The sequence below is a fragment of the Mauremys mutica genome, chromosome 11 (genome assembly GCF_020497125.1).
Source record: "Mauremys mutica isolate MM-2020 ecotype Southern chromosome 11, ASM2049712v1, whole genome shotgun sequence".
NCBI classification, from domain to species: domain Eukaryota; kingdom Metazoa; phylum Chordata; order Testudines; family Geoemydidae; genus Mauremys; species Mauremys mutica.
Window position 1 is genome coordinate 65199311 of NC_059082.1, and position 19591 is coordinate 65218901.

The window sequence follows — 19591 nt, forward strand, 5'->3', positions numbered from 1 at the left end:
CAGGAAGGAGGGGGGAGGAGTTGAGGAGGCTGAGTGAGAGTTACAGAGGGTGCAGCAGCAGCTTGGTAAAAGGGTTTCCACTGTAAATAAAGTCCTGTTGAAGCTTGTTAGTACCGTGCCTACTTGATACAACAACAACTTGACTAACCCAGTTCTCTAATATGCTTTACAGAGTGCCTTCTCATTTTGATAGTTTGTTCATCACTGTGAATTCTGAGTGCCTTTTGACCCAGTTGTAGCTGGAAAGATGACCCAGTTGTAGCTGGAAAGATGACAGTTTCTCCCTCCCTCATCTTATTTTTGTCTTCAAATTTATTTTGTTTGGAAATTTATAGGAACATTTAGAAAAAAATGCCATGTACGCACTCTATCTCCTTTTCCACAGCATAGTGTAAAATATATATCATTCTACAACCAATACTTGATCAGCTTCAGCAGTTGAGCCCTTGATATGCCCCAAATGACCTTTAAATACTGTGTAAACTGTAATGAAATGTGTCAGTTTAGAATAGAATGTCCCTGCTGAGCATCAAGGCTGTGTCTCCAGGAGCTAGCTAGCCATTGTGTTAGAATTGCAAGCTCGTGAATGTTTTAGCTTGAACAAATACAGAAACCTTTATATATTTGGTTGGCTGGAGGAATATGCTGCAGGGTTAGCCATCTATTATGATACATTGCTGAGCTTTCCCTCATCTCTGCATTATTCTCTTACCCAGAGGACAATGTTATGTTTTCCTCTCCCTGTTATAAAATGCTCTTGCCTGTTTAAAGTACTGGAACTTGGATATTTTGAGAAGTCTAATTAGCATTATAGAAGGACATCAGAATCCTTGGGGAATGGTGGTTCCTACCCAGCAATGTCTGGTTGCCGGTTGAGACTCATTCACCAAATATGAACTAAATGAATAATTTGTTTTCATTTTTTCCCTATATTTTATCTTCCTTTTAGTAGAAAGATGAAAGTTCAGCCTTAGGGATCCAACTGGTAAATCTTGCTGCACATAAGAGCTTGATAGCAATGTGGAATAAATAGGCATGGCAGAATTCAATTTTTTTATTATTTCAATGGATATCAATCTTTGCTTATAAGATTTTTTTTAAAATTTTTATCAATTTAAAATTTTCACAGTTACGCAAAATTATGAGGGGGGCAGACAATTATTTAATGACAGTAGACACTAAGATTCCAAAAGTTAAAGCCTTAACTGTTAAAACGTAAATTGTCAGCATTACATCTCAAAATATACAAAGTAAATATCCTTAAATCAAATCCTAATAAGGTCTCAAGCAGCCTTTTTCTTACTTTGCCTATCTGTAAATCTAGATTAATCAATGGAAATTTTGTATTTGTTTGTATACAGTGAATTGAAGTTTCCAACATTTTCCAACAAAAATCTAATCCTTCCAAGCCTATGTATACAACAGAAAGAAGAATATCAGGGGCGGCTCCAGGCCCCAGCACGCCAAGCGCGTGCTTGGGGTGGCAAGCTGCGGGGGGCACTCTGCCGGCACCACGAGGGTGGCAGGCTGAAGCCGCGGGACCAGCGGACCCTCCGCAGGCAAACCGCCGGAGGCAGCCTGCCTGCCGTGCTTGGGGCGGCAAAATCCCTAGAACCGCCCCTGGAGTATGAGGACATTTCTACAAATGTAAGAAAGTGTCATTGTTCTCAGAGCAAAGATTGAATCTTTCCTGTGGGATGATTCAGCTGTGTATTTAATAAATCCAAAACCTTTTCAGGTGTGACTTCAAGTTCTGGGGGTGTAGGAATGGCACAAGATTTAAAAAAAAAAAGACATAGAAGCTGTTTGCCTGGTCGTTGTTCTAAAATTACCCCTCAGTTATCTTAGAAAATTGAAAAGATTATTTCCACTTCATCCCCCAGGTTATCTTGTTGTGATCTTTATTAGGGTCTGATAAGATTTTCATATACTGAGAAATAGCTGCACATAAGCCTTCAATAAATGTTAAGGTTGCTTGGGTACATTTTGTATTGCTACAAATTCAGGCATGTTTCTTCCAAGCTGAAATATTTGGAGCCTTCAAAATTCCTTTATTTAAACAAGGGGTGTGTGTGTGTGTGTGGGAGACAAAGTAAAATATTCAGGCCAACCATCTGTGCACCTTGAATTATCTTCCTCTTCCAGTATCTTCAGTAAATGTAGGGTCTTCATGTCTTCTGTAGGACTGGCTTCCTTTGAGCCTTTCTGCCTCAAGGCTTCATGTTGCGTTTAATTTCTTTTGGGCCAGTTCTAGATGAGACTCCACTTTAATACTACAGTTATTCAATCATGGGGTTACTGCAGAGCAAGCATAGATTCTGTGTCCTCTTGTTCTAGTCCAGGGGTAGGCAACGTATGGCACGTGTGCCGAAGGCGGCACATGAGCTGATTTTCAATGGCGCTCACACTGCCCCAGTCCTGGCCACTGGTCTGGGGGGCTCTGCATTTTAATTTAATTTTAAATGAAGCTTCTTAAACATTTTTAAACCTTATTTACTTTACATACAACAATAGTTTAGTTATATATTATAGACTTATAGAAAGAGACCTTCTAAAAAGGTTAAAATGAATTACTGGAACACGAAACCTTAAATTAGAGTGAATAAATGAAGACTCGGCACACCACTTCTGAAAGGTTGCCGACCCCTGTTCTAGACATCAAGTAGTGTTTTTCTACCACTCCCAATCCTTACCAGCCTACGTCTGTTAGTAACTCCTTTGTAGTGCTTTTAACAGTAGATCTCATAGTGCTTTACAAATAGGGTATGTATCATTATCCTCATTTTACAAAGAGGGAAACTGATGCTTTGCTGGGAGGCACTCAGATACTACAGTGAGGGGGGCAGTATAATAAACTAGATAGAATAGAATGGAAGTGTAGCCTCAAATTAATTCTGTCTCTCTCAAATAACACCCAGGGCCAACTGACCAACTCTCTAATTGTACTTCAGCTAGCTTATCATACTGCTGGTAGGCCTGGTATATTCTCAATGCTAAAAGTTTTAGCAACTTGACACCATTACTAGTTATGAGACTAGAACAGTTAGAGCCATAAAGATGAAGTGAAAACAGTATAGTATCCCTTTAGCTTTTTACATATATTTCTTATAACTTTTTTCCCTTTCATACTTCAGATTGCTTTCCTGTTTACCTCTGGTACCGTCTTGCTTTCTCTAAAGATTTTTATGATAAATGCATGACAGTAGGAAAAAAATATTTATACCATCTATTTTAATTGAAACAGTGGGGAATTAGGATGAAAAATGTGGGAATTGTTCCACTTGGTGTGAGGTGATGAGTCAAGACCAGTTCTCTTTTATAATGCTTCTAAGAATCAATGTCTGTGTTCTTGTGACATACTGGTCATCCACAGCAGAAAAAGAGAACCAGTTCAGAAAATTTAACAGTCATTAAATGCTGTCAACCTTTGCCCATTTCTATAGCTGAACTCTAAACAAACATTTTCCACAGTACAGAAACACTTATGTTTTTTTCTACTTTTCGTTTCCAGCCAGGACTGGATCAGAAATGCTAAAATAACAAGAAAAATTGCATCCTCTTGGTGTCTTGTGCAGGAGATGAAGCAGAAGCTCTGGAGATCTTAACTAAGATTTTCAATAATGGGTGCCTAAAATTAAGCTCCTAAGTTCATTTTTAAGAACCTAAATAAGTGGTCTGATTTTTAAAAGTACTGAGCTTCCAGTGGCTCTCACTAACATCAATGGAAGATACAAGGTACTCAGCATCTTTGAAAATCAGACACCTTATTTAGACACCTGTAACAGGGCAGGCTACTCTCTCACCCTGGGGTCCCAAACAGTCTCTGATGCCTCTTGATTGTGAGCATCTCCATGATTTTTTATTTATGTTACCACCATCACAACTGCCATGCTGCACTTCTACTTATGTCCTTTAGTCCTCAGCCCTGTCTCCAGGGAGAGAGAAAGGAAGAGAAAGCAATTTCACCAGACAGAGATCTTGTTTCCCCATGGCTCTGCTAGTCCTCTCTCCTTTTACACTTCCTGTGCTTTTTAACTACCTTCCCATCAGTTGGGATAATTAGCCCCTTAACTCATCAGCCCACAATCTGATTATGAGTATTCCACCCCTCAATCAGGGCTTCTCTGAGGCCTGGTCTACACTAGGACTTTAAATCGAATTTAGCAGCGTTAATTCGAACTAACCGCTCAACCGTCCACACTAGGAAGCCATTTAATTCGAACTAGAGGGCTCTTTAGTTCGAATTTGGTACTCCACCCCGACAGGTGGAGTAACGCTAAATTCGACATGGCTAGTTCGAATTAGGCTAGGTGTGGATGGAAATCGAACTTAGTAGCTCCGGGAGCTATCCCACAGTGCACCACTCTGTTGACACTCTGGACAGCAGTCCGAGCTTCGATGCTCTGACCAGCCACACAGGAAACGACCCGGGAAAATTTGAATTCCTTTTCCTTTCTGGACAGTTAGAATCTCATTTTGTGGTTGGACATCGGGGCGAGCTCAGCAGCACCGGCAGCAATGCAGAGCTCTCCAGCAGAGGAGTTCATGTAATCTCTGAATAGAAAGAGGGACCTGGCATAGACTGACCGGGAACTCTTCGATCTGATCGGTGTGGGGGGCGAGTAGTCTGTGCTTTCGGAGCTGCGCTCCAACAAACGGAATGCAAAGACCTACGAGAAGGTCTCCAAAGCCATGATACAGACAGAGGATACAGCCGTCATGCAACGCAGTGCCGCGTGAAAATCAAGGACCCCAGACAAGCCTCCCAAAAAATCAAAGCGGCCAACGGATGCTACGGAGCCTGCCACCACTGCCCCACCAGTGACCATGGACTCTGATGATGGGACAGTGTCGACGGACAGTTCCTCGACGATGTTCACGGACGGGGAAGATGAGGAAGGGTTTGTGGAGGACGAGGCAGGCGACAGCGCTTACAACGCTGGTGTCCCCGACAGCCAGGATCTCTTCATCACCGTCACGGAGATCCCCTACCAACCCTCCCCGGCCATGAACCCGGATCCTGAATCAGGGGAAGGATCACTCGGTAAGTGCTTTAACCATGTAAACTTTTATTCTTAATATAACAGCAATCTGAAGTGTGTGAAAAGGAGGTCTCTGTATATATGGTGATAGAACAGAAATCCTCCTGGGAGATCTCCACGAAGCTCTCCTGCCGTTAATCGATAAGCATCAGCAGGAGGTTCCTGGGGAGAGCTGCCTTATTGGGTGCTCCGTGATAGCACACTTTTCCGCGCGAGGCTTTCATGCGGTATTCAGGGAGCACTGCCTCCCAGAGCACGGCTGCATAGGTCCATGGTTCGTGCTAGATTTCACGCAGCATGCGCTCTCTATCTCCTTCAGTGCCCGTCCTCCACGGTTATCTCGCTCGGAGACTCCTGCATCTAAGTAGGGGAATTACTGTAATGTTACGCCTGGTCCAAAGTATTTTTAAAAAATCTCCGGACAGACGGCATAGCACAGACTCAGCACGCAGCTGCGTGACGAGCGTAACGGAAAGCCAAAGAATCAAATGGACGCTCATGGAGGGAGGGGGGAACGAGGACGCAAGGTATCCCACAGTTCCTGCTGTCTCCGAAAAGCATTTGCATTCTTGGCTGATCTCCAAATGCTTCTAGGGTCAAACACAGTGTCCGCGGTGGGTCGGGGCATAGCTCGGCAATTTACGCACCCCCCCCGACCCCCAGAAGTTAAAGGGAAAACAATCCTCTGTTGACTCTTTTACATGTCACCGTATCTGTACTGAATGCTGCAGATAGACGCGCTGCTGCAGCACTCAACAACAACATCCTTCCTCCCACCCCGCCATGGGTGGCTGATGGTACAATAGGACTGCTACCCGTCCTCATCATCAGCCTATTGGCACATGGGGCAGTGCAAAAGGACTGGTAACCATACCAACTTGCTTCGGACAGGTCGATCAAGGTCGCCTGGTCCTAATTTTTCATGGTAGATGGTGCAGTATGGCTGGTAACCGTCCTCATCATTGCAACAGGGGGCTGAGCTCCATCAGCCCCCACCCTTCATTGTAAAGAAAAGATTCAATTGCCCCTGGACTAGCAGAGGGATGATTGGCTCCCTCCTCCACACCCCTTAATGTCATCTCTGGACTATCATTGCAGCTGGAGGCTTCCTTCCACTCATTTCTCACAAACGACTACCTGTGTCTTATTCATGCATTCTATATTACTTCATCACACAAGTGGGGGGACAATGGTATTGGAACCCAGGAAGGCTGGGGGAAGAACGGAATGAACAGCTGGGGTTGTTTCAGGAGCACACCCTGTGAACAGCATTCAGCTCAAAATTTATGCATGATTGGCCAGAGAGCAGCTGTGCTCTCTGGTTCTATGATACAGTGGTTCTCTAGTACAGTTGCCCATATTCTAGGCAGGACTGATTCTATTTTTAGATACCCAAAAAGGAGGGATTGACTCGGGGAGTCATTCCCAAATTTTGCTTTTGCGCCCCTGGCTGATCGGCCAGGGGCACTTATGACAGCACCAAATGGCGCAGTGCAAAAGGACAGGTAACCATGACCATCTTATTACCGTCTTCTTACCAGTTCATGGTATGGTAGACGGTGCAGTATGCCTGGTAACCATCGCTGCTGTCATGCAAAAGCAAAAGCATGCTGCTGTGTAGCGCTGCTGGTCCGCCTCTGTCAGCGGCATCTAGTACACATACGGTGACATACACAAAAGGCAAAATAGGGTCCATTGTTGCCACGCTATGGCGTGTGCCAGGGCATTTCATGGAAAACGTGCTCGAAATGATTGTCTGCCGTTGCTTTCCCGGAGGAAGGAATGACTGGTGACATTTACCCAGAATCCACCGCGCAAATGATTTGTGCAACAGCAGGCACAGGAGTCTCAACAAAAAATTCACAGAGACAGCCTAGACGCAGTTAATTGTTCGCAAAAAAGTATCTTTGCAAGGAATTCACTAACTGTTTCCCATCTCACAGCTTCCACTGTCTCCAGACCTTCCACAGCATCCCCTTCGCAGAGGCTGGCGAAGATTAGGCGGCGAAAGAAAAAGACAAGGGACACGATTTTTGATGAATGTGTGGGCTGCTACCTAGCCGAGGCGGACCAGCAGAGGCAGTGGAGGGAGAAAGTCTCTCTGTACCAGCGCTCACACAGCGAATGGGAGGAGAGGTGGCGTGAGGAACACAAGCAGGCGACTCAAGCAATGCTTGTACTAGTGAGGGAGTAAACGGACACACTCCGGCGACTTGTGTATGTTCTGCAGGACCGCTGCAGGACAGAGCCCCCGGCAGTATCTCTGCAACCGCCCTCCCCCGCCACAAAGTCACATACCCCCCTCACCCTAAATAACCAGGAGGATGCCCGCCCTGGGCCGTGAATACTGTCACTGCACCCCAGCAGAGTGCTCAAGTAACCAAAAGCTCTCATACCCTACGTTTGCATAAGTCCTTCCCTTCCGGACTCAAACAAGTCCCAATCCCAGTCCCATCCCATAACTGTGTACTTAAGTAATAAAAATACTTTGCTGTTAAGTACTGTTTCCGTCATGTTTTTTCACTGAAGACTGTGTTTGAATGGGGTGCGTGGGGAAGTGCGTTGCTAATTGCATAGGACAGGCACCTTTCCCAGGGTACAGACACGGGGGCCGGATCAGCAGCGGGTCACACACACAGTGCAGTCAGTAGGCACCGTGGTCGGTATGGGAGGTGGTTTCCAGGATCTGTGTGGGCGGGGGAGATGTGACTTTGCAGCGGGGGAGGGCGGTTACAGATCTTATACAGCGGTCCTTGTCCTGGACCGCTGAGTCACGCAGCAGAGGAATCTGTATCCGTACTCCTCCGCCACAAGGCCACATAGCCCCCCGCACACAGAATCCCAAAAAGGAGGGATGGCAGGCTCCGTTGAAACAAGCAGTCCGGCAATGCGGACCGCTGTAGGAGCAGGAGCCTGTCATTCCTTGAGTTTAGAGGCGGTCTTTACATCAGCGCACACCCTACCCACCACAGTCTGCGTTCCAGTTTCAACCCTTTAACGAAAAGTCATGAATAAAGAAACCTCTCCTCAGTAACAGTGTGACATGTATTTTATTTTTACACGTGTCTTGGAAGTGGGGGAAACGGGGAGAACGGGGTATTTAACCGAAGAGGAGAGTCAACAGTAACTGGGTAAAGAAACAGGGGCAGGTTCAGCTTCTCTGTAAAGAAACTGAACAGTCACAGGTCACGCTGCTCGCTGCTCGCTGGTATTTGAAGAGTTCCTTGTCGCTGTCCCAGGCGCCTGTATAGGGCTTCATGAGCAAGTGCATTAGCGGGCAGGCTGGGTCACCGAGGATCACTATAGGCAAATGCACATCCACAACAGTTATTTCGTGGTACGGGAAGAAACTACCTTCCAGCAGGCGTCTGAGCAGCCCACAGTTCCTGAGAACACACGCATCAGGAACCTTGCCCGGCCATCCGACGTTCATGTTGGTAAAACGTCCCCTATGGTCCCCCAGTGCTTGCAGAACCATTGAAAAGTAGCCCAATTTCTCAGCAGCTGAATGTGGAAGAGGTGGATGATAAAGTGCGAGGAGGAGAAAACGGCGAGGATCGCAGCGGGCTCCATGCTTGCAGTGCTGTGGCGTCCACACTGTCACTGACCAGAAAAGTGCACGAACAGATTGCCCGCAGGCGCTTTCAGGGAGGGAGGGAGTGAGGGCGTGATTGACGGTTCAATGACGACGGTTACCCAAAACCACCCTCGACACATTTTTTCCCCCAGCAGGCATTGGGGGCTCTACCCAGCATTCCAATGGGCAGCGGGGACTGCGGGAACTGTGGGATAGCTTCCCACAGTGCACCGCTTCCAAAGTCGACGCTGGCCCCGTGAATGTGGACTCAGAAATTCGAATTAGTGTATTTAGTATGGATACACAAATTCGACTTCATAAGGTCGAATCCACAAATTCGAACTAAGTTGATTCGAAATAGTCTTGTAGCGTAGACAAGGCCCTGAGGGGACTAGTTAGTGCCTGAGTATGTCTACACTGCAATAAAACACCTGCAGCTGACCTGTGTCAGCTGACTTGGGCGTGGGCTGCAGGGCTATACAATTGCAGCATAGACAGTTGGGCTTGGGCTGGAACCTGAGTCCTGGGAGCCTGCAAGGGAGGAGGATCCCAGAATTCAGGCTCCAGGCTGAACCCAAATATCTACAGTAACTTTATAGTCCTGCAGCCCAAGCCCTTCAAGTCCAAGTCAGCTGACATGGGTCTGCTGCAAGTGTGTTATTGCAGTGTAGACATACTTCAAGCTACCAGAGTTTTGGTTCAGCTGCTGGATCTTAGCTCTCTGTCACGGTGTTAAATATTTTTAAGAGACTAACTTTTTAGATACCCTTTTAAAAAAATCTTGGCTTTCAAAGGAAAAGCGTGTTCTCATGAGATTTTCAATCCAGGTTTACAGTTAAGAATTTCCAGAAATTCTCAGTGTTGGCCCAACTCTGCTTCCACTGAAGTCAGAGAGTTTTAGTATCAACTTCACTGGGAGTAGAGAGAGGCCAATTCTGAAGACTTTTGAAAATCCTAATTTTGAATAGTTCTGATAAGCATACAGGCATCAGATGCTTATCTGAATGAAAATGAAACTCTGAACCATTTGAGATTCAATTATCATTAATCCTTGAGGCCTGAGTTCTTGAGCTCATTTCTGAATTTGGATCTTCTTGCTGTTTAGCACAACAGATTGGTATATTCAATATTTGTTATTTTATAGTAAACGGTAGTTAAATGTTATATGTTGCAGGTAACTAGGAACTACTAACTTACTGAAATAACGGGCTTGCCTTTGGTTCAGTACTATTATCGTCAGTAAAAATGCTTTATTGTCTTGTAGCTAGGAGAGCCCTTGAAGCAAATTAATGTACAGGAGACAGAGCTCAGACATGTAAATTAAGTTAAAATTGCTATGTGATTACTTAGTTTTATATGAGAAGGAGAAAATGTTTTCATAATTATCAATGCAGCACTGTTTACAGGAGGAATAGAATAGAAAGAATGAGCACAATTTGAAGCGTCTGAAGAATGTTCTGATTACTAAGCAAATACACATCATACCAGCCAGCACAAATGAATTATGGATGACAATTCCACAAATGCAAAAGGGAGAATAGAAAAATATATGAAAAGAATCTACAACTGGTCAGCTTTTACCTAGGAAAGGATGCTAGGTCTCATGTCTTCTCTGAGGAACTTAAACATGTTATCTGAAAAATGTAATATTCATTAGTATATACCTGAGGGAGGGCATGATATTAGCAGATTTTCTCCTTGTCTTTGTCTGAATATAATTGTTCAAAGTGACTTCCTGCTTTCAAAGTAAAACTGCATTTTAATCTTTCCTTGTTCTTGTTACAGATATATAGGCAGCAGAGTACTTACTGTGGCAAAGTACGTGCTGCTAATGGAATTACCTTTTTGTGGGTACCCAACCAACTAATTGTTAGCCAAAATGTCCTGCTGTTGCATTATTCTTGCTACTTAACTGGATAAGCATTGTTTGGTCTAAAGTTAGGAGCACTCTGTGGTATGGATTACTCAGTATAATTCATACATTTTGTATATAGGTGTTCAGGCCCAAACATTTATGGAACTTAAAATAAACACAACAAACATTTAAGGTATCTGATGTAAAAGGGAATTAGAACATGCCAAATGAGTAACACAAGCCCAAGTAAATCCTAGAGGAGAAAAAACACTTCCCGACCATTGCCCTTCACCTTCCACTACAATAGATGCAAATAAATGTGATGGAATGTACAAACAATATCAAACAAAAAATAAACTCAAGGTTGTCCCAGAAGGATACTGAATATGAATTTTGCCCTGTATCACATAATGTGGTATTTCAAAACCAAATACACACTGTGTAAGACACGGTTTTCTTAAAGAAATATCTAAACAAGATGTTTCTTTAGGAAAACCAAGGTTTTGATTCTCCTCTGACTTAAATAAGTATAAATCAAGAGTAATTCCTCTGAAGTTAGTGGAGTTATACCTGGGTAATAAATATTGTGAGAGCAGACTATAAGACTTCTCTTTTGGCTCAGAAGCTCACTTTCCCTGCAGGCTCTGAATGAGAGAGCTGGAATCTTCTTTACTACATACCTGAAAGAATTATAGAAATTAGGGAGGGAAAAGCTTATATGCTATCTAGTCTCTCACCTTTCTAAAGAAATATATATATATCCCAGTGATTAGGCTATTTCTGATAGTTTAAATGCTTTACTTAATTTCATCCCATTAGTCCTAGTTATGTCTATTGTACTATTTTAAACACCTCTTCTCCTTTGTAGAGAGTTAGAACAAAACATTTAAACATTTAAAGTTAAATATTTGGAAAGGAAAGCAGGAATGTTGCACAGAAGTGTTAAAGATGGGCTGAGCACATTAAAGTCTTCTGCAATGCTGAGACAACTATTTCTGTCAATAACTCACCTTCTTCATGTGCATATGTATTGACCAAATGTGAAAAGTGCAGGGAGTGGGGGGAATATTCAGAAAAGAGCAATTTGTTTCAATAGGAAAACAATTTTCCTAAGTTTAATGTTGTATAAATGTGATTCCCTTCATGGGTTGTCAGTCAGCAAATTCTCCTCTGTTCCATGGGGAGAAGAAAATCTCCCTTGCTGACCTGAGCTGCTTGCCATCCCAACCTTCTCTCAGGGACAAACTTTTTGTCCCATCAGGCACCTAGCACATGGGCTGAGAAGAAAGGAAGAGTAAGTCTGACTGGATCTCACTTGCCTTTTCTCCCCACAACTCCTGCTGAGGTAGAGAGAGGGCTTATCTGTTGTGCTGGTCTGTAGTGGGATGAGAGGAAGTAGAGCAGTGCCCTGTGTTCTGCTGATTGTGCTAAGGAAGAAGGGACTCCTCTTTCTCTTGAGAATGTAGGGGTGCTATCTTATCTGTCAAGAGGAGAATAAGAGTAAAGGAGGCAGATATGAATTGTCTCCTGATGAGACTCCCATTTAGGTTACAGCACCCCAGGTTGTCTCTGTGGTAGGGTTAGATGGGTGTTCCTTGTTTAGAAGCTGGGAGTGGATGGCAGAGGATGGATCACTCAACGATTGCCTGTTCTGTTCATTTTCTTAGAAGTACCTGGCATTGGCCACTGTTGGAAGACAAGATACTGGGCTAGATAGACCATTGGTTTGACCCAGCATGGCTGTTCGTATGTTCTAATTATAGATGTGGGGAGCCATGGTAGAAAGATTCAAATGGTAATAGCATCTTCGCTCAAACTGCAGAGCCTCTAGGCAAGAAAGATCACTCATCACATGCACTAACAATATTTTGCTGGAAAGTGACTTTTTCCTTTGTTCTAGCTGGAATGAGATGGGAATTGCAGTTCGATACATCCTTTGCTTTGTCACCATTTCGCTGTTTGTGTGTACAATCATGCATTGCTTGTTAATGATATCAGTCAAATAAGTAAGCCCTTTTTTCTGTTAGAAAATTTGCAAACGAGCTATGGTTTCTATGTATATTTTCAGTATTGGCAAGTATTTGCTGATTTGTTGATATGAATATATTTCAACCTATGTGAATGATTGGCTTCCACTGTTCACTCTCGTGATTTCTTGCAAGGTATTTATTCTGTACCATCACTGACACTTTTTAAGCAGGAGAATGAGTAGAGGACAAAATAATAAATAACACATTCAGTTTTCTGAATCCTATCTTTTGTAACAACATTTATGAAACTTTCAGTATCAATAATCATTTTAATGAATAAACCAGCTATTATTTGAATTCTTGTGATGGATGAATAATGTGATCCCATAACTAAAATAGTTGAGTGAAGTTGCCACACTTCACAAAAATATTCCAAATGATTTTTTTTCCAATTAGCTCCATTAATCGTAATTTGGTTTTCTTGTTATATTTATTAAATTCTTTCAGGGAGGTGTTGCCCTGCTAATTTATTCCAGACCTCAGCTGAGTCAGTGTCTGTCACTTGTTGAGATGGGAAGCACCAGAATGGTAAATCAAACCTTTAACGTATTATTCTGGGAGTAGGTGACAGAGAGAATATTTCCAGTTGAGCCTTGACCTGTTTTACCATGGAAATGAGCATTGACTGTGACCAGTGGAATATTGTTACTTGAACCTGGAACTTATATTATTCTATGGACCACCTGACAGAAGGTTTACATAAAATGTAGGATTAGTTATAAAATGCCAGTATGTGGCTATATTCTACTTGTTTATGATAAAAGTTTACCTTAATGCAGTATTTCATTTAAACTATTCCTAATATGTTCTTTTCTGATTTTAAAATCAAAATGACACCCAAATTCAGACAGGATTTGGCCTTTTAACTGATGTTTTTCAGAGCAATTATATTTCACTTACTTTCTGGATCATTTACTGTCTTTAGAGGTAGTATCATTTACAGCTTTAGCCAATAACTTTTGATTGGCTGCTTTTAAATTATTTGAGTCACTGATAATATTGGTTTATTTGGAGTAATTATTACCTTTTATCAAGGAACCTAGAGAATAATTAGGCTGAGGGTTAGTAGAGAAAACCTCAGTTATATTCATGTTTTGGATGGGTAAACATCTGCCCACAGCTGTAGAAGACCTCCCTTCCTCCCACAGGGATACCCAGGCCTGTGTGTTCAGAGTGACTCATGTGGATTGAATCCTTCAAGGAAACCAGCAAAGGGAGAACAAAACTAAGGGAAAGTCTACACTACTGCTTAAGTCGATCTAACTTACATTGCTTAGGGGCCTGAAAAAGCCCCTCCTCCCTCAAGTGATGCAAGTTTCATGCTGTCCACACCGGCGCTATGTCTTGCCAACTTAGCTTCCACTTCCATTGAGGTGGAGCAATTATGCCGACGGGAGGGTGCTCTCCTGTTGGCACAGCATATCTTTACCAGACACGCTACAGTGGCACAGCTACATTGGTGCAGCTGCACCAATGTAGTGCTGTAGTGTACACTTGCCCTAAGAAACACTAATTGAGATCTTCTTCTGTAGATATTTGTGCTCAGGGCATAGCAAACCTTCTATATGATCTGTATGTAACTCCAAAAAGACATGCAGTTTTAGGGAAGTATCTGTTGCATATTCCACTGTGTAATGGAGTTCACTCATCACTCTGGCACCTCCTGCTGGCTATCTTGGGATTAGCTCAACATGTTAGTCAGGGCCGGCTCCAGGGCACCACCTTAGCAAATAGGTGCTTGGGGCGGCCAATTCAAAGGGGTGGCACTCCGTCCGGTATCGGGGCGGCACGTCTGGGTCTTAGGCAGAAATTCGGTGGCAGGTCCCTCATTTCCTCTCTTCCTCTTTGAGCTGCCTCCAAATTGCCACCAAAGAGGAAGAGAGGGAGGACCTGCCGCCGAACTGCCACAGAAGAAGCGGTGCAGTTGAGCTGCCACCAAAGTGCTGCTGCTTATCTTTTTTTTATTTGTTTGTGTTTTGCCGCTTGGGGTGGCAGAAAAGCTGGAGCCGGCCCTGTTGTTAGTGCACCCTCTTCGGCTGGTGTCTTGCCACCATCATGCCTCCTCTAGAACCCATATCTCTCCCAGGACTGTGGCATCCTCTTCAGCAACACACATTGTGCTCCCCCCTTCCAGGGGATCTGCAGTCCCCTGTTCAGCCATTTTCCTTAGTGGCTACTGCAGCAACTTGTCTGGCCACTTCCTCGTGGCCCCAGCATCCTCTTTGCCCTTGCTTCAGGGCCTCGGTCTGCAAACCCCAGCAGCCAGCCAGGAGATGTCTCTCACTCCCCCGGTCCCTGCTAGCAGCACTGCTCTGTCCGGGATGCTAGCAGTTCTCTCAGCCCTCCAGAGATACTGTCTTTCCTCCCTGGGCTCCTAGCAGAGAACTGCCCTCCTCTGCCCTGCAACTCCCTGTTTATATGAGCCTGCTTGGCCCTGATTGACTGCTCCCTTCAGCCCTTCTCTGATTGGCTGCCTCCTGTGCGGCCTCCCTAGGGCTCTATTAACCCCTTAAAGCCCAGTGTGGGGCAGGCGCCCTACCATACACTGTTAAAGCCTGAAACTGGGGAAAGCTGTTTTTGGAGTATTTTGTGGGTTTTAATATTTTTTACGTCTACAATGGAAAAAGTTGTTCATTTGGCTACACATCCAGATACATGATCTGCATTGTATCATATACATGCTAAATGTAGTCTATTTTGTATTTTCCTGGAGTTCACCAGGTAGAAAAATGTGCAGACATTTTTTTTTCCTGCAGTGTATTTACTTTTTGGATTAAGTACTTTCCCTATGTGTGAAAACAGCAGCATGTACGGTATCACTGGAATGTGTGAGCCATGTCATAAACCTAGACCAATAATAAAATGCAGGGAAAGATAGGAAGGCATTCATAATGTATTTATATGAAAGTTTTTGTACTTTGTGATCTCGAAACTTTAAAAAAAACCCAAGCATTGTGGAGTTAAGTCAATGTAAAATGACTTGAAGTGCAGTCACTTTAGATGCAGAATGCAGCTGTCATTTTGCTCCAATACAACACAAGAGCTTTCAATTTTTGTGACCTGATTATTCTTGTTAGTAGCTTTCTGAAAGTGCATGGGATAGAACTCTTCCTGCCAGATATAGGCATTCATTTAAAAGGGCTCTAATGTACAGAATAAGCCTTTTGTGGGATGGCCTAATTATGCAGTAGCAGCTCCCTGTGCTGCTGTGTGAGAAATACAAGTATGGTCACAGATAAGCTTTTGTAGAGGCCAGCCAGCAGTGCCACAAATATGGCACACCCAGACTTTAGGATTGGGGAAGAAAAAGCATAATCTTTCTCTTCATTGTGGTTTAGAATGTGATTTAGAAGAGCCATAATTAGGCATATGATGAAGAGGAAGCCTTTATGTTATGCTCCTTTATCGAAATGCATACTAAGGGATAAAAATGACAAAAGCTCTGCAATTTACAGTCTCTCTTTTCTATGCCTGCCAAATGAAAATGGTGAAAACAATAATAGAGAGTCCATATGTAAACACTAAACTCTTCACATACATATATGTGTATATATATAATATACACAACAGATAGATAGATAGATGACAGCTTAATTTTTCTCCATTTCTCTTTTCCTTGTCCTCCCATGTAGAATTGGTGGTGCATGTGATTTTTTTCACTAAATGTTTCCTTCTCCTTTAACTGGCACTAACGGATGTGTTCAGAATTGTTGTCCCCCCTTCCTCCCTCCTTTTTTTGCACACGGTATTATATTGCAGGCTTATTCTAGCGAACATAGATAATGCTGCTCAATTCTTAACCTGATATGGCAATAAACTTTTAACAGAAATGCTTTCCTGTGTTGCTTTGGGAATGGAAGCACAAACAATTTGCATGAAGGAAAATTTCGATACTGTATGTGTCCAATAGAGCACTTCCCATTTGTTATCTAACACTGAAGTTTGGTAAGGCCTTTGCTATCTAAACTTGTAAATCTGGGATTTCAAGAACTAATAAAATAAGATGCATGCTTACACACACAATATAAATATATTTACTTGTGTATCCAATCCTAAGGCTTTCTTATCCCTTCCGTGAAAGCAGGATAATGAGACTTTGGGGGGATAGATCATTCCAGAGATGAGAGATTAATTTCCAATATGTGTATACGGCTTTTCCTGTTCTTAAAAGTAATATGTCAGTTTTACAAGTGAAGGAACCGAAGGTCTTGTCGTACTGTGGTTGGGGATAATGTGAGGACACTTCAGTATTTAAAGGACTCCTGCATTGTATAATTAGAAAAGTTACTTCCAACATATTTTCCTCTAGAAATTATGTCTACACTTTTGCTAGAGACTGCATTCATGATTCCCTTAGAACATCTTCAGCAGCTGAAAAATCTTGTAGTGGTAGGGAGAAATATTTGTCAGGTAATCTTAGTGGTTTGTGAGCTGAAATGAGTTCACGGAATACATCTGGCTAAATTCTATGCTTATATTGCCTGACCCCCTGACTTCAATTAATGGTGTACTACACTGTAAAATTTCTCCCAGATCTGACTGTACATAAAGATTTTGGCATTTTCAAGCTTTTTATAATTGAATCAGCAGTCAAAGCAAACAATTGCAAAGTGACTGATTAGTAATGCTTTGCAGCTTTAATGCTCATAAACAATAATGGCTGTATACAAAACCTTACCAGTTTGGACAGAAGAAATGGTAGGTTTGCCCAGCCTGTACTCTGTATCACAGCAGAAATAATTGGCCTGTTTATGGTCCGTGTTATCCAAATGTTCTTGGTTATTTTCCATAACCAGATACTGTATGGATATCCAAACCAGTTTTGAATTGTGTGATGCCAGTCCTTGGCTTTTGGCCTTTTGGCAGCATATTTCACATTCTAGTGCATCTCACGGTGAAAAAGCCTTTTTCCATGTTCGGCTGAAACCTCTCCTATTTTTCTTTATTGAATTTTGTGTTGAAAAGGTACCATATGGACAATCCTGGAGCCTGAATCCTCTTTATCCACAGCATACGTTCGTACAACACAGGCAGCCACTCACCCCACTAGTGAACTTACTTCCAAGGTAATGCATTCTATGTGCATTCAGTCTTACAGCCCCCTGTTAAGAGTGCCAACAAGGCTGTCAAGTAGGACGTCTTGTGGTGGTCATCATTAACAACCTAAATCAGGTTTGAACAATTGACCTAGAGAAGAAAAGATCAGTGTCTCATTGCCAGTTCTGTGGGTCACCCAGTCATCTCTAGCTTGCCTGTTATATAGCATCACATTGACTCATTTCCATTTTTTGTGTTGTAAACAAGTCATGTCCCGGATCCTGGCCTAGCTCCCTTACAGGATTACATTTCCTCTTATTGTCTTTTTTGTGAGTTATATATGTTTCACTTTTGTAGCCTTCTATCTGTGACCTGCTATGTTATGAGCCTTGAGCAACTGTTAGCCACAGACTCATCACCTATAGTGAACTATGTGTGCTAGCTCAGTCAAGTTTTATGTGTGTGGTGGAGAGTGGGGATGCTGAGCAGGGAGGTAGCCTCCCGTTTTGACAAAATGACAAAGTGAAAATGTTATCCAGGTATGTAGCTGATTCACTTAATTTTCTATCCTCTTTCTGCCGACATAAGCCCTGACAGCAGAAAGGACACTAGAGAAAGGAGAATGCAGCAGCATAGAGTGGCTTCAACCTGTCCTCCACTGGAGACACACACACAGCAGCACAATCCAGAGTGAGTAAATGATAGTTGGAGGAAATGTTGAGAAAGGGTAGCTACTTGGCAACACTGCTTGCCCTGTCCTCTTGGAATGGAAGTAGAGTAGCTGGTGCAGGAATGCTTATAATATACACTCTGACCCATCTTGACTCAGTCTAGTCCCTAATCTTTAGTTTGTATGTGTTCGCAGTTCAGATTCCAAGAGCATTTTTGGAATATATAGATAAATTTTCCAGCTCCAGAGTTCTTTGTACTGCCAACTGTAGAAAAGGGAAGAAATGATTAAATAAAGAAAAATGTGTAAAATATCATTCCTTTGTTTTAGTGGCACATCCTTTCCCATCCCTTCCGCAAAAGACAAGAGAATAATATATGTGAGCAACCACTGAACAGTTTGGCATCTACACACAGAACAGATCTTTTATTTTAGCCTTAACCAATAATTGTACAAGCCTCCACATCTTTATTACAGGAAAATGTTTTCTTGTTCAAGCTAAACACTATGTAAGCTTTTTCTTATCCCTTCTCTAAAACCAACACCATGCATTAATGTGGATAGATTATTTCAGAGAGAGGAAATGGCTCATGAACATGAAAACCATAAAGGTACTCCCCCCAGAAATGAGCAAACAATTAGTCTCCATATAATAATACTTAGAAGAAAGAAAACTATTTTCAAGACTAGTTAAAGGCAGTCACTTCTGCAGCTAAGTGCATTTTCAGTCATCAAAGATTTTCAACTAAATATGAGGAGAAAAGTGCTATCCATATTTATGCTTCATTAAATAAGCATAAGGAGTACTGAAAAATGAAAAAGAAAATAGCAACTTTATCGTCCCTTATCAACTCGAAGGGCACAGCAGAAAATGCTAGAACCTGCCAGAGAGAATGTACTTCTTTAAACCATGCCAACCAAGTCTAGTAAACACTTTTAAAATGAGAGCAAGAGTAATCCCCACTTTGCAGTTTGTAGAAGAAAATCTCACAAATATACAACAGTGCTCATAAATGTACTTTTGTATTTTGATAGAGGGGATTAAAATAATTGTCAATGAAGTATATTGCCATTTTCAGTACTAAAAACAAGAGAATCAAATGTTTCTCCCCACTCTAATTTTGGAGTGTTCTTTTTAAATCAGTGAGAAGCAATTTACTGGCTTGATGTTTTACTCTGATAATGATGAACATAATAGTGTCATTTCTATACTGAAAATGTTATTGCTGAAAGTGTTCTGGACCTCTCCTGAGCAGTGATTGTTTGTCATATTTTGCCAAATTGCAGGCTAGAGCAATCATTCTACCCTCTGCTACCAAGGCAGGAGCAGGGGGAATCTGTACCATCAACTCTGGTACCATCAACTCTGGTACCATCTCA

General features: G+C 42.6%; 1 long non-coding RNA gene across 2 annotated transcripts in view; it reads left to right on the plus strand.

Annotated features, from left to right (window-relative positions):
• Nucleotides 1-17537, plus strand: part of LOC123344393 — a 95983-nt gene extending 78446 nt beyond the window's left edge. For both annotated transcript variants that reach the window (XR_006572543.1, XR_006572542.1), the window contains exon 3: nucleotides 17470-17537. This is a non-coding gene — a long non-coding RNA (uncharacterized LOC123344393). The remainder of the gene's footprint in view (nucleotides 1-17469) is intronic.
• Nucleotides 17538-19591: the final 2054 nt, after the last annotated feature.